Raw genomic sequence first — 12,547 nt, 5'->3', positions numbered from 1 at the left:
GCAGGGACACAAAAGAGGAGAAAGAGGGAATATTGGAGTCTGGCCAGCTGTGGGAGGTCATGACCAGGCTCCAGCTTTCTCCTGCATGGCACTTGGGGGGAAATGTTTACATCCCAAGAAACACAGGCATTAGGACTCATCCCCGAGGACTTCAAATGATATTGGGACTCCCTCACCTGGCTCCTGGGCTCTGCAGTAATGGGAGTCCCAATAGTGTGATAAGATAGAAGATTCTCTACATCATATCTAACTTTTTCTAGTGACTCTCCCACCCTGGCACTTTATACTCTATTAATAGCATACATGATTCCACGCTTCCAAGACATGCTTGGAATACTGCATCCGTGTTTATGTTTTTCTGTTTGTATTTACCCCAGGCCCTGACAAGAGGTGATCTACTGCTACTCTTGTTCCAAGACCCAACATAACCTTGCACATGTCAGTTCTTCTAAGAGGCTCTCTTCACTTCAGTTCCACCACCTTGCCCACCTTTCTGTCTCAGCCCTGGCAGGTTCTACTACTCTCAGTCTCAACGCTGAATATTTTGCATTGCAATTCTCAGCTTTCTTGTTGGGATCCCCTGCCAGACCGTGATCTCCTTCAGCAGTAGTTCTTCCCCAGCACAGTGCTCAGTACATACGGTAGTAGGTGCTTCGTCCTTGGTCTGTTCAGGAGAATGACCTAAGCCTCAGCCTTGAGGGGGTCTTACTCTTGTGTGAGAAACACCAGTGAAGATTCAGCCGAGAGGAAGAGGACACAGGGCCCTCTGGAATGCTGTTGGGTTGAGTTCCATGCCCCCTGGAGAAAAGAAAATGGATAAAAGCAGGCTTGGGTGAGGCTCAGAAAGCGTCACAACTTTGGATTCTGAGGAAGAGTAATAGCAGAGCCTGGAAGAATGTTCAGGTTGGCTGAGCTCAAGAAAGCAAACTAAGCTACAAACGGAAGCTGTTCCTTGTCAAGGGAAGAAGTCTAAGTAAGGAGGAAACACAAAGCGATCTGGGGACTAACAAAGCATATTTGAATTGTAGATTAATTAAACAATAAGGATTTAAGGTCACATAGCAAGAAATGGATCAAAGTCAAGTGCTTTTTGAAAATCAGATAATAATTTGTCCAATTGATGACAGTGTTAGTATTCAGCTTGGCATATTTTCAAACCGACCTGATCACGGTAACTTTCTGGGTTTTGCAGGAAAGCAAAATGTATTAGAAAAAGATGTTTTCTTTATTATTAAAACATTCTCAAATAATGAAAGAACTCAAGAAAAATTCAAGCCTCAAATGGCAGTATTAAGAGATTCTTTGGGCAAATATTGAATAATGCAGAAAGCATGAACAGATGATAGAAAGTGCACAGCATCTCTACCAAAAAGAACTAGTGGACACTCCACTATTTCAGGAGTTAACATAAGAACCAATGGTATTGAAGGAAGAATTTTAAACTGACCTAAGAATTAGTCAAAAACAGACTCCAGAAATTGATGGAATACCAACTGAAATGTTTCAACAAACCAATGAAGCACTTGTTCATCTATGCCAGGAAATTTGGAAGACAGCTACTTGGCCAAGTGACTCGAAGAGACTCATATTTGTACACATTCCAAAGCAAGGTGACCCAATGGAATGCTCCAATTATAGAACAGTGTCACTAATATCACATGCAAGCAAAATTTTGCTAAAGATTGTGGGTTAAGAAGCAGTTATAAAAATTTTTAAAAAGACATCCCCACCCCCAGCCAGTCCTGGGGCTTTAGGACTCGGCTCATGGGGAGTCCCTCTGGGACATGGGGGTACAGTGAATGGTATGACCCTTTGCTGGGCATGCCTACACAGTAGGGTATGCTGGGCCCCTCTAGAGTTTCCCGTATGGGCTCCAATAAATTTCTTCCCTTTTGCTTAAAAGAAAGAAAGAGTGGAGGGAGGGTGGGGTAGAAAGGGGGAAATGATTACAGGGATCTACATATAACCTCCTCCCTGGGGGATGGACAACAGAAAAGTGGGTAAAAGGAGATGTGGGACAGTGTAAGATGAAAAAACAATGATAATTTATAAATTATCAAGGGATCATGAGGGAGTGGGGAGTGGGGAGGGAGGGGGAAAATGAGGAGCTGATGCCAGGGGCTTATGTGGAGAGCAAATATTTTTAGAATAATTAGAGCAACGGATGTACAAATGTGTTTTACACAATTGATGTGTGTATGGATTGTGATGAGAGTTGTATGAGCCCCCAATAAAATGTTGGTTTTTTTTTTAAAAAGAAAGAAACGGTTATGTCAACAGAACAAAGGAACTCTGCATGGTTTAAAATCAGGAAAAGTGTCAGGGTTGTATCCTCTCATCATACTTACGCACTCTGTACATGGAGCAAATCATCAGAGAAGCTGAACTCTATGAAGAAGAATGTGGCAATAGGATTGGAGGCTTGCTAGACACTCTGCAGATGGATTTTGGGCTCCCACTGTCCTCCATAGCCTTTTACAAACCGAGTGTTCACAATTAAGCTCTGATACTTCCCCCTTCATCATATTTGAATTTTGTTATCATCATCTTTGGATCACCCAGGCTGGTGTGCTTCTTCGATGTGGATTTAGTTAACACCTCACTTAGATGGCTGCTTGTTCAAATACAAGCCTTTAAGACCTCAGACACTATTCCAATCGATAGCCGGGCACCGTCTGCCTTCTTTACCATACCTTGCTGTAGTACCCTTATGTTCAGTGATCTCTCTTCATGAAGGCGAGTATCCAGCAGGGCCATGTAATAAGAATGAACTGTTCTTGGGTTGGGGCTAGAATTACATAGGAGTCCAGAATCCTCTGTGTGTCCCCAGGTTATGAATGATTGGTTTACTTTGGCAATCATATTAAGACAAAACCAAAAAACCAACAACACCAACAATAAAGCAAATAAACAGCCTCCCTCTCCCCATGAAACAAAAAAGAAAAATATTGTCAATTATCCCCTATGGTATAAGGTGATTGCATTGATAACATCAATATTTTATCCAATGGCGTATTGAAGGTACTGTTGAGTTTGTGCGAGTATTGTCCAACTGTGAGCTGCTGCAGTCCATGAGTTGCTGCTTTGTACAGATAGTTTTCTTATTTGATTGAGCTCCGTTTACACTGAGTGTGGGTCTTGGTGCCAGGGGAAATTTTCCTGTAACATTTCTATCAAGGGCAGATCCTTGCCAATCAGGTTAATACCTGTCATATTAATGCAAGGGGAGCATTGAGCTCCTGAATATATGGTGGTTCTGGGTTCTCTTTCATTGGATGCCTCCTAATACAGGCATCCTACCAAAGGTCCAACGACCACCATTTCCACAGTCTTGGGGTGATCTCTTTTGCTGCCTTTCCCACTTGAGAATTTCAGTCCTAAGTGAAGGGTTACAAGTAGTTTTGAGGAAGGACCCAGTTTGTTCAGTTGAGCTTCCACGTTGAGTCCTGTGTGGGGTACCAACCCCCACAATTGAATGAGTCCAAGGGGCAGGTGTGTAATTGAGGGGTAAAACTAAAGAGGCATCATACAAAATAAGACATACAATTGCTTACCTCCGGGCAGCCATGATCTCAGCAGCCAGATCTGCCCAGAGAGAGCAAATATATTTCCAATCACAGCTTATATACACTTAGGGGATGTGCAAGCCCCCCTAATTACATATAACTGGAAGGGGTTGTACTACAAGCATACACGCAATAAGAGGGAGACGAGCTAGGGGTGTACACACAATAGGAAGGGGAGGCACTTGGGGTCTACATGTGACCAAATGGGTGGAGTCTAAAGTCAAGATGGCAGCTTAACCTTGGTCCTCCCTGAGTTGGCTTGACCTTGCCTTTGGGCTCTCCTTCAGGGGAACAATCCACTATCTTTACCAGAAGGGATTGGGCCCCACTTAAGGTGGGACAGACTACAGTGTATGATCGCTCTGGATGACTGACCTTCAGGGAGATAAGCTTTAAGCAATTGATCTCCAAGTGTATAGCCATTGACCATGTGTTAGCAAGCAACACCTTAAGTTTGGCATATAATATGAAGGGACAACCAGGGGAGTAACCTTTCTGTATCCCACACTTCTTGTATGGCCCTTGGGGAATGCCATGTTCCCTCCTAGGTCATCATAGTGCTTAGCTCATGGCATTGTTCACCAAGGGCCAGGGGGTAGTAACGTATTCGAAGTGTCTACCCAGGAACATAGAACAAAAACATAATTTATTGTTTTATTCTCCTCGAAGGTTCCTTACAGTTATTGTTTAGCATCCCTTCCTGATGTGATACTGGCTCCTCCCCATTTACCTACCATACCCACCAATAGAAATATAAAGGCCTCATCTTAAATGTAAACTGCTATATCTTTATAATATTTTTTAATCCGCTGTACCTGGTATAGCAAATCCTCCCTACTTGTCCCTTTCCAAGAATACATTACCCAGTTTTCACACTTTGAATTTCCAAATATACTTTAGAATCATCTTCTCGAGAATTTACATTGTCTTGAAAAAAAAACAACCCAAAAAATCTTTGATTAAAAAAACTGTAACTTTTGGACACCTTTTTTTAAAATCAAAGATTAATTTAAAGAGATTTTACATTCTTAGAATATTGAGTTTTCCATTCAATAAATTGGGACCATTTAGGTACTTCTTATTTAATTCTCTAATAATAGCTTATATTTTTGGCGAGATTTTTTACATTTTAAAAGATTGATACCTATTTTGTTGTTTGATGTTATTGTAAAAGTTATCCTTTAAATGTTCACAATCTAACTGGTATAGCATATAGAAACTTGACTGAAAAATTGTCTTTGCATATTAAGTGAGGTAGTTAGTTTATTGTGCCAACCTGGCCAATAAACACAGGTGGGGTTAATTGAAGGCCAGAGGGATGACTCCCTCACCTTTCTAGTTTTTGTGTCTCCTCCTTTGTGATGGTCGGACCAGGGTGCAGCTGCCTTAGCCTGTTCCCTGCTTTAGCTGGCAAGGCTCACTTCCTGCAAAACATCCCTGAGGAGACGCCACATGGACCTACCCTGATGCAGCCCTGGGTGCTGAAGCAGCTGTGTGGAGACCCCTGTCAGCACTGATATGCTTACACGTTCACCGACTCGGCTTTCCTCCTGCAGTCGGCATCATTGCATGTGTTTTGTGAGATGGAGATGACTTTGTGGATTGGTGTTGGAAATATGAGTTACTGGGTTAATGTTGGACTTGTGGGCTTGGGCAGCACTAGGCTGGGATGTTTTCTTGATGCACACTTAACCTTTATATAAAACTCTCTCTTATACACGAGTTTCTGTGGATTTGTTTCTTTAAAGTACCCAGACTAACACATTAACCTTTGATCATACATATTTGTTAAAAAATAATGTATTGTTTTATTAATATGGCTATAGAGTCTATTTAACTTTGGTTTTATTCTATCATTTCTTCATGTTCATTCCTTTTAATGAAGACTTTCAGCATAATATTGAATAGATGTTAATAGTATGCACCCTAAGGTTTCAATCTTAAATAGAAATCTAATGATATTCACAATAAAATATGGTTGTCATGAGACATGCAATTAGACTTGAGCTAATGTTGAAATCCCAGATAATTCAACATTCACTGGGGGTGTTATCTCACTGCCATCGGTTTAATTCTGGCTCACAGCCATCCTATAGGACTGAGTAACACTTCTCCTGTGGGTTTCTGAGACTAAAATTTTTTATCGGAGTATAAAGCCTCATCTTTCTCCCTCAGAGAGGCTGATGGTGTTGATCTTGTGGTTAGTAGCCCAATGCATAACCCACTATTACACCAAGACCCCAAATCTCCAAAATAATTGATGAAGATACACTTATTATGTCTTAAAAGGGACAAAGACTAGACAGAGTCAATTTGTCAGCACAGATTTCCAGAAACCAGGCTGCTTAAATAGGACATGGGAGTGGAATGGAAACTCACTAAAGTGTGACTGGCGGTACATAAATACATTGCAATTGCAGGTGAGACTACATATTAGGACCAGGACTGTGACACGTACCCAATGCTAGACAGAAAGGCGTACAAGATTGGTTTAGAACTCTCTGGCCAAGGCAGTCAGAATATGACTCATGACCATTTAGATTTTAGTATTCCAAATTTCATCAAGGGCACAGCCAGGGGAGCCTCTACAGGCTGGATTGCCTTTCCCTGACCGAGTAGGGGTGAAAACGTACTCGTAGATTTTCCAGTGTACCTGACAAAGCTATTCATGCTGCTGTTGTTAAGTGGCACTGTTCGGTGTAAGAAGTTGGTTCTGACTCAGTGACCGTATGCACAGCAGAACAAAACTCGGTCCAGTCCCACACCGCGCTCACCGTGCCGTGCTGTTGTCTTCCTGACAGTCTTCTTTGTGTCACTAACTTTCCATGTTATCAAGCATGATGTCCTTTGCCAGGGACTGGTCTCTTCTGCTAACATGTCCAAAGTACATGAGACGAAGTCTCTCCATCCTTTCTTCTCAGGGGCATTTTGGCTGAACTTCTTCCAACACAGATTTGTTTAGCCTTGCTAGCCATCCACTCACTGTATTTTCATTATTCTTCACGGACACCATAATCCAAATGCATCAATTCTTCTTCAGTCTTTCTTATTCATTGTCCAACTTTCACATACATCTGAAAATAGTGAAAATACCACGGTTGGGGGCAGGCACACCTTCGTATTCAAAGTGATATCTTTGCTTTTCAATACTTGAGAGTGATCTTGTGCAGCCAATTTGCCCAACTTAAAAGTCTTTTGACTGCTGCTTCCATGAGCATTGACCGTGGAGCCAAACAAAATGAAGTCCTTGACAACTTCAATCTTTTCATTTATCATGATGTTGCCTACAGGTAGTACAGTTGTGAGGATTTTTGTTTTCTTCATACAGAGTTGCAATCCATACCAAAGACTGCTGTCCAGGTGCTTCAAGTCCGCCTTCCTTTCAGGTAGTAAAGTTGTGTCATCTGCACATAGAAGGTGGTTAATAAGTCTTCCTCCAATACCAATTCCTTCTTCTTCAAATAGTCAAGCTTCTCAAATTATTGTCTTAGCATACATATCTAGTGAAAAGATACCACTCTGACACACCTTTCCTGATTTTAAACCACCCAGTATTCCCATGTTCTGTTCATACAATTGCCACTTGGTCCATGGTACAGGTTCAGTGTTTGCACACTGAAATGTTCTGGAACCTCCATTCTTCAGAATGTTATCCATAGTCTGTTATGATTCACACAGTTGGATACCTTAATATACTCAATAAAACACAAGTGATCCTATTTCTGGTGTTTTCTGCTTTCAACCCAAAATCCACCTGATATCAGTAATCATATCCTCTTCTGAATACAGATTGGATTTCTGGCAGCTCCCTATCAGTGTACCTTCCTTGAATTATCTTCAGCAGAATTTTATTTGAATGTAATATTAATGGTATTGTTTGAAAATTCTGAATTCTGTTGGGAATGGATACAAATATGAACTCTTCCAGTCGGTTGGTCAGGTGACTGTCTTTTAAATGTCTTTGCCATAGTGAGTGAATGCTTCTAGTGATTCATCGGTTTGTTGAAATATTTCCATCCATATTCCATCAAGTCCCGAAGCCTTGTTTTTTGCGAATGCCTTCAGTAGTGCTTGGACTTCTTTCAATACCATCAGCTCTTGATCATAGACTACCTCTTGAAATGGTTGAATGTTATCAAGCAGGTGGGTTTGTTTGCTTTTTGCACACGTTGTGCATTCCTTCTATCTCCCTTTTGATGCTTCCTGCACCGTTCCATATTTTTAATCTTTGCCCACTGTATTCTTCAACACTACAACTTGAGATCTGAGTTTTTTCTTCAGTTCTTTCAGCTTGAGATATGCTGAGTGTGTTTTCCTCTTGTGGCTTTCTAACTTCAGGTCTTGCACACTTTCTTGTAATACTTGACAACTACAGTCCTCCACTCTACCAGCTGCGCTATCCAAGGGTGCTCATCGGTGAACCTGTGGATAGGTTATTCAAGAAAGGAGCGGAGACCAAATCCCCTGAAGGTTTTGCATCCCAGACTCCTTCCTTCGGCTGGTGGGAACCACCTTTGAAAGGAGACCGTCCGCACCTGGCATTCTGCGCTCGGCTTCTGTGGGCTTTGGGCACAGCAAGGCACCCGTCCCCTTCCGTGGGGCCTTTTAGATGCACCCCTAGAGAGGTGGGAGGTGCGAAGCCGGTGGGAAGGTGCAGGAGAGTGACTCAGTAAAGGAAGGGTAGGGGCGCACTGCCAACTAAATCCAAGCGGTCCAGCCAACTCCGGATCACAGCGACCCTGTAGGACACAGTATATCTGCCCCATAGGGTTTCCAAGGCGGTGGTATTGCGGGAGCAAATCATTGGCTGGTGAGTTGAAGAGCACACCTTTCAGTTAGCAGCTGAGACACAAAATACCAGCAACCACTCTACTGCCATCGAGTCGACTTAAAGCGAGTGGTCCCATGTAGGGCTACTGAGGATGTAATCTTCCTCAAATCGGAAAGCCTCACCTTTCCCACGTAGAGAGGTTAGTGGGTTCGAGCCATAGCTCTTGTGGTCAGCAGTCCAGCACTTTTCACATGGCACCAGCAGGGGTTCTTCTAGGGACCTTTGCATTAAAAAACTCACTGCCATCGGTGTTGACTAACAGCAACCCCATAAGATAGAGTAGAATTGCCCTTTGAGTTTCCAAGACTTAATGTTTTTCTGGGAGCAGACAGATAGCAGGGTTAAGCAGGTGAAGAAAGAAGCTATGTACCCTTTGTCACATGGGAGATGGCACCAATGCCATACTTCAATGCCATACTTCAACCATTGACCACAACCACGTCTCCATAACCCCTAACACTTGGAGCACCTCTGTCCAGACATTTGCAATCCTCCATTCTTCTCCTTTGGAGCACCTCTGTCCAGACATTTGCAATCCTCCATTCTTCTCCTATCCCTCTCTGGTAACACTCGCCACCGGGAGATAAGGGACAATCATTTCTGCTGCATTGCCCCTGAGAAATCATTGTTCTTCCAACAAAAGACACAACTCCCCAGCACAGGCACCTCTGAAGTGAGTCCTTACCTGCCCCATCACACTAACGGGCAACTTGAATGAGCCATTGGATGTCCTTTGCAAGACCATCAAGGCCAGCTGATAACCCTCCTGACATGAAAGTTGTAGTGCAGGTGTGGAATTTTTAGACAGCTGAAGGTTCTCAGAGTAGGTGATAGATCTGTGGCTGAGTAGGTGAGCCCTAGGGATGATGGCAGTTTTTGGGGGTGTTGATGACATATATTGGCATGGGAGGGACAGAGTGCAAGAGGCTGGGAGACAGAGAAAGAAAAACTAAACGAGTCTCCTATCACCAAGTCCATTCCGATGTCTAGGGACCCTAGATACAGAGTTTCCAAAACTGTAAATCTTTCCAGGTTGACAGCCTCATCTGACTTCCACTTTATTGCTGGTGGGTTTAAAGCGCCAGACTTGCGGTTAGTAGGGCAATGGTTATTTGTTGGTGCCAGGTAGACATACAAGATACTGACCAAAAAGAAAGAAAGCAAAAGCTACATATGACAGCATAGATATAAGAAAGAGACAGGCAGACAGATATAGAAGGTTGAAAGGAGAGGAGAGAAAGAGATTGGGAGGTCAGGAGAGGAGCAGAGATACAGAAAGCAATAGAGGGAGAAGGAGGAGAGAGAAATGGTTTGGTTAAGGGTGCCATACGGACCAGTATGCCTTCCAGGTGCCGGAATTATGCCTTAAGTAGCTAGTTTGCGCACGTGGCTGTACAAGTTTATGGCTAAAGCGCGGGTGGCCAGGTTGGTGAGCTGCTCTATGAGAATCACAGCAGAAAGTCATCGGTTGTTGGACTGTAGGTTTGCAGAGCAAGAACAGGTGTTTCCTGAGGTCAAAAACACAGCTCTCTTTTCCTGGAAGGCAGACAGCAGCACGACGATGTGTGCAAAGGTGTAAAAGAGCACAACTCCTTCGAGCCAGAATCGAACCAGCGACCTAAGGATGTCCATCTTGTGCAACCTACAGTCCTCCGCTCTATCAGCTGAGCTATCGAAGGGTGTCCACTATTCATATGGTAGAGATTTCTTTCAAGACAGGGATATAGTCGAGGTCAACTGACCATTTCGAGCCCCTTGATGCCTCCGATTGGCTGCAGCCCACCTCTGGACAGACACCCGCACTCGTTGCCACAGCAAGCTTTTCCTGTGGCAGCAAATCACTGGCTCGGTGGCTCTGGGGTTGGGAGTTCGCGGTTACTGGAGAAGCCATTTGCAACATGGCTTAGGGCCCTTCCCGGGGGCCGCACCCACCTCACCCCCACCAGTACTTGTTGCATGGCAGCCCCAGGACGGCCAAAATGAGGCAGACCAGTGGCAAGATGAGTGCAGAAGGTGTACTACAGGAAAGGGAAGAACCAAACCGAAGGAAAGCGCCATCTGACAGACGCCCGCCAACTTCCGGGTCCTGTAGACGCGCCCCTCCCCCGCCCCAAACATCACCTTCCCAGCATTAAGGCGACCTCATCCTTCAGCAAAAGTCCCCACATTATAGGGCGGTTTCACGGGCCCCCAGACAACTGTCAGGGGAGGTCTGTCAGACAACAACTGCAACCTGTCAGTGACAAGAACTTGGGGGAACCATTCAAGCTCCTCGGTGACCGTCAAGGTGTAGTCCTCTGGCCCCCCACGGGCCTCAGTGTGGGTGCAGACTCAGCAGGGACTTGGGGCTTCTCCGAGTGGCAGATCTGTGGCTTAACCATTGGAGGGCAGGTGTTTGCTCACTGTGTTGCTAGATGTGTAAGTGGGACGTTTACAAACCTGAAGGAGAGAGACACACTGGGAAGCAGAGATCCAGATGGAAGGAGAAACTTTTCAGGAAGCGGTGCTTGTTCCTGGCAGGCATGCCTGTGAGCGCCCAGCATTTCACTGTGAAGCACACAACGCTGGTGCCTGATTGGTGGATCCAATGCTATTGAGAATAGAACCAAACACAGGTAAATTGCAGGTGTGTTTAAAGGAGGAACAGATGTATTTCCTGGCATCAGCGGCACGGATGTTAGAGGTCCTAGATGAGAGTCAACGTGCACTAAGGCGTGACTATGATAGGCAACCCACCCAAAAGAATGTGCATAGCAACTCCTTCGAGCCGGAGTCGAACCAGCGACCTAAGGATGTCTAGCAGCAGTTTGTCTACAGTCCTCCGCTCTACCAGCTGAGCTATCGAAGGGTGCACTTTTGAATAGGATGGGGATATCTATTTCAAGATAGGTCGAAGGCCAAGTCACTCCACAGCTTCCTGCCCTAGCAATTGCGCGAATCTCCTGCCTGATAGCCTGCCTTGGGTTTCCGCTGGCGTTTGCTCACAGCCAGGATGGCGACTGCAAAGATCTCTGGGGTTCTTCCCTCGGACCCACCGTTGCCACTTCCACCCGTCCTCGCTCACAAGAAACACCGTCCTCCAGGCCTGGAAAGCGGCTGGGAGCGTTCTGGCAAGTAGTGGGGTGGGGCGTGGAGAGGGGTGATGAAGGCAAGAACGAATGGACCCGGGGACGCCCCCAAACCTGCACAGCTCTCTGATGGTTGCTTCTCCAGAGGCTGGGCCTGGCTCCTCCCTCTCTAGCCCAGTGGGCTCAGTAGTCCCCAATGGGGAACGGAAACCGGGACCCACCTCCAGCTGCTGGCCTCCCTCGTTTAGCTACCTGTGAATTCAAAATCCTGTCCTAGAAACGGTCTTTCTCCCGTAGTTCTAGTTGCGCCGGCTTCCATGGAAAGAACCTTTTCTGTAGCTAGAGGCAGGGACCAAAAGCCTAGAGGAGGAGTGGGGTGATGGGGGTAGGAGAGCAAACACCGCTTCCTGGAAGGATGCCATGAGTTTCCCTGACAGGTTTGGCAGTCAACATTCTCAGCTAGTTGACCTAGATCATTCAATTCGGCGGGTGACCCTGCGGACAGTGCAGTATGAGTTGTTCCGGATTATTAATAAAGACAAATCCAAACCCAAACTCGCTCATCAAGTCGAGAGCCAAATGGGAGGGTAGAAGTGCCCCTGTGAGTTTCAGAGACTGTCACTGACACAGGGAATCATAGACAAAGAAATGCGCAGGTAGGTTTCCACAAAATTACCAGGCAACTCCTTCGAGCCGGAGTCGAACCAGCGACCTAAGGATGTCTACCAGCAGTTTGTCTACAGTCCTCCGCTCTACCAGCTGAGCTATCGAAGGGCCCATAACATGAATACATGGGGATAATTCTTTCAATACAGTCACCCATCCGCTTTAGTTCCCACATGCTTTTCGCGTGTTTAGAATACACCTTTGAAGAAATTCCTGCATTTACCGTGAGTGTAGAATTTCACGAAAATACTCTATAAGTGGTCTTCTGTACGTTATATTTTATATATCCTGTCAGGAGGCACACCAGAGTCTAGTCTTCAATTTTACTATTAATCAATGTGTTCATATGGGGTACTTTGATCTCTACATGGTAAAATCCCTAACATTACATGACTATTGTTTTATCCACTATATGA

At 44.9% G+C, this 12,547-nt stretch overlaps 3 non-coding genes across 3 annotated transcripts; all 3 read right to left on the bottom strand.

Moving 5' to 3' along the window:
* Positions 1-9,987: 9,987 nt before the first annotated feature.
* TRNAY-GUA (transfer RNA tyrosine (anticodon GUA)) lies at positions 9,988-10,076 on the bottom strand. Its single transcript is given in 2 exon segments — positions 9,988-10,023; positions 10,040-10,076. It is a non-coding gene; the product is annotated as a tRNA-Tyr (tRNA).
* Positions 10,077-11,155: 1,079 nt separating this feature from the next.
* On the bottom strand, positions 11,156-11,245 carry TRNAY-GUA (transfer RNA tyrosine (anticodon GUA)). Its single transcript is given in 2 exon segments — positions 11,156-11,191; positions 11,209-11,245. It is a non-coding gene; the product is annotated as a tRNA-Tyr (tRNA).
* A 904-nt stretch (positions 11,246-12,149) lies between these two features.
* On the bottom strand, positions 12,150-12,239 carry TRNAY-GUA (transfer RNA tyrosine (anticodon GUA)). Its single transcript is given in 2 exon segments — positions 12,150-12,185; positions 12,203-12,239. It is a non-coding gene; the product is annotated as a tRNA-Tyr (tRNA).
* Between the last annotated feature and the right edge of the window lie 308 nt (positions 12,240-12,547).

This window comes from Tenrec ecaudatus, chromosome 14, assembly GCF_050624435.1.
Source record: "Tenrec ecaudatus isolate mTenEca1 chromosome 14, mTenEca1.hap1, whole genome shotgun sequence".
NCBI lineage: Eukaryota > Metazoa > Chordata > Mammalia > Afrosoricida > Tenrecidae > Tenrec > Tenrec ecaudatus.
This window is presented reverse-complemented; position numbering and strand designations above follow the sequence as displayed.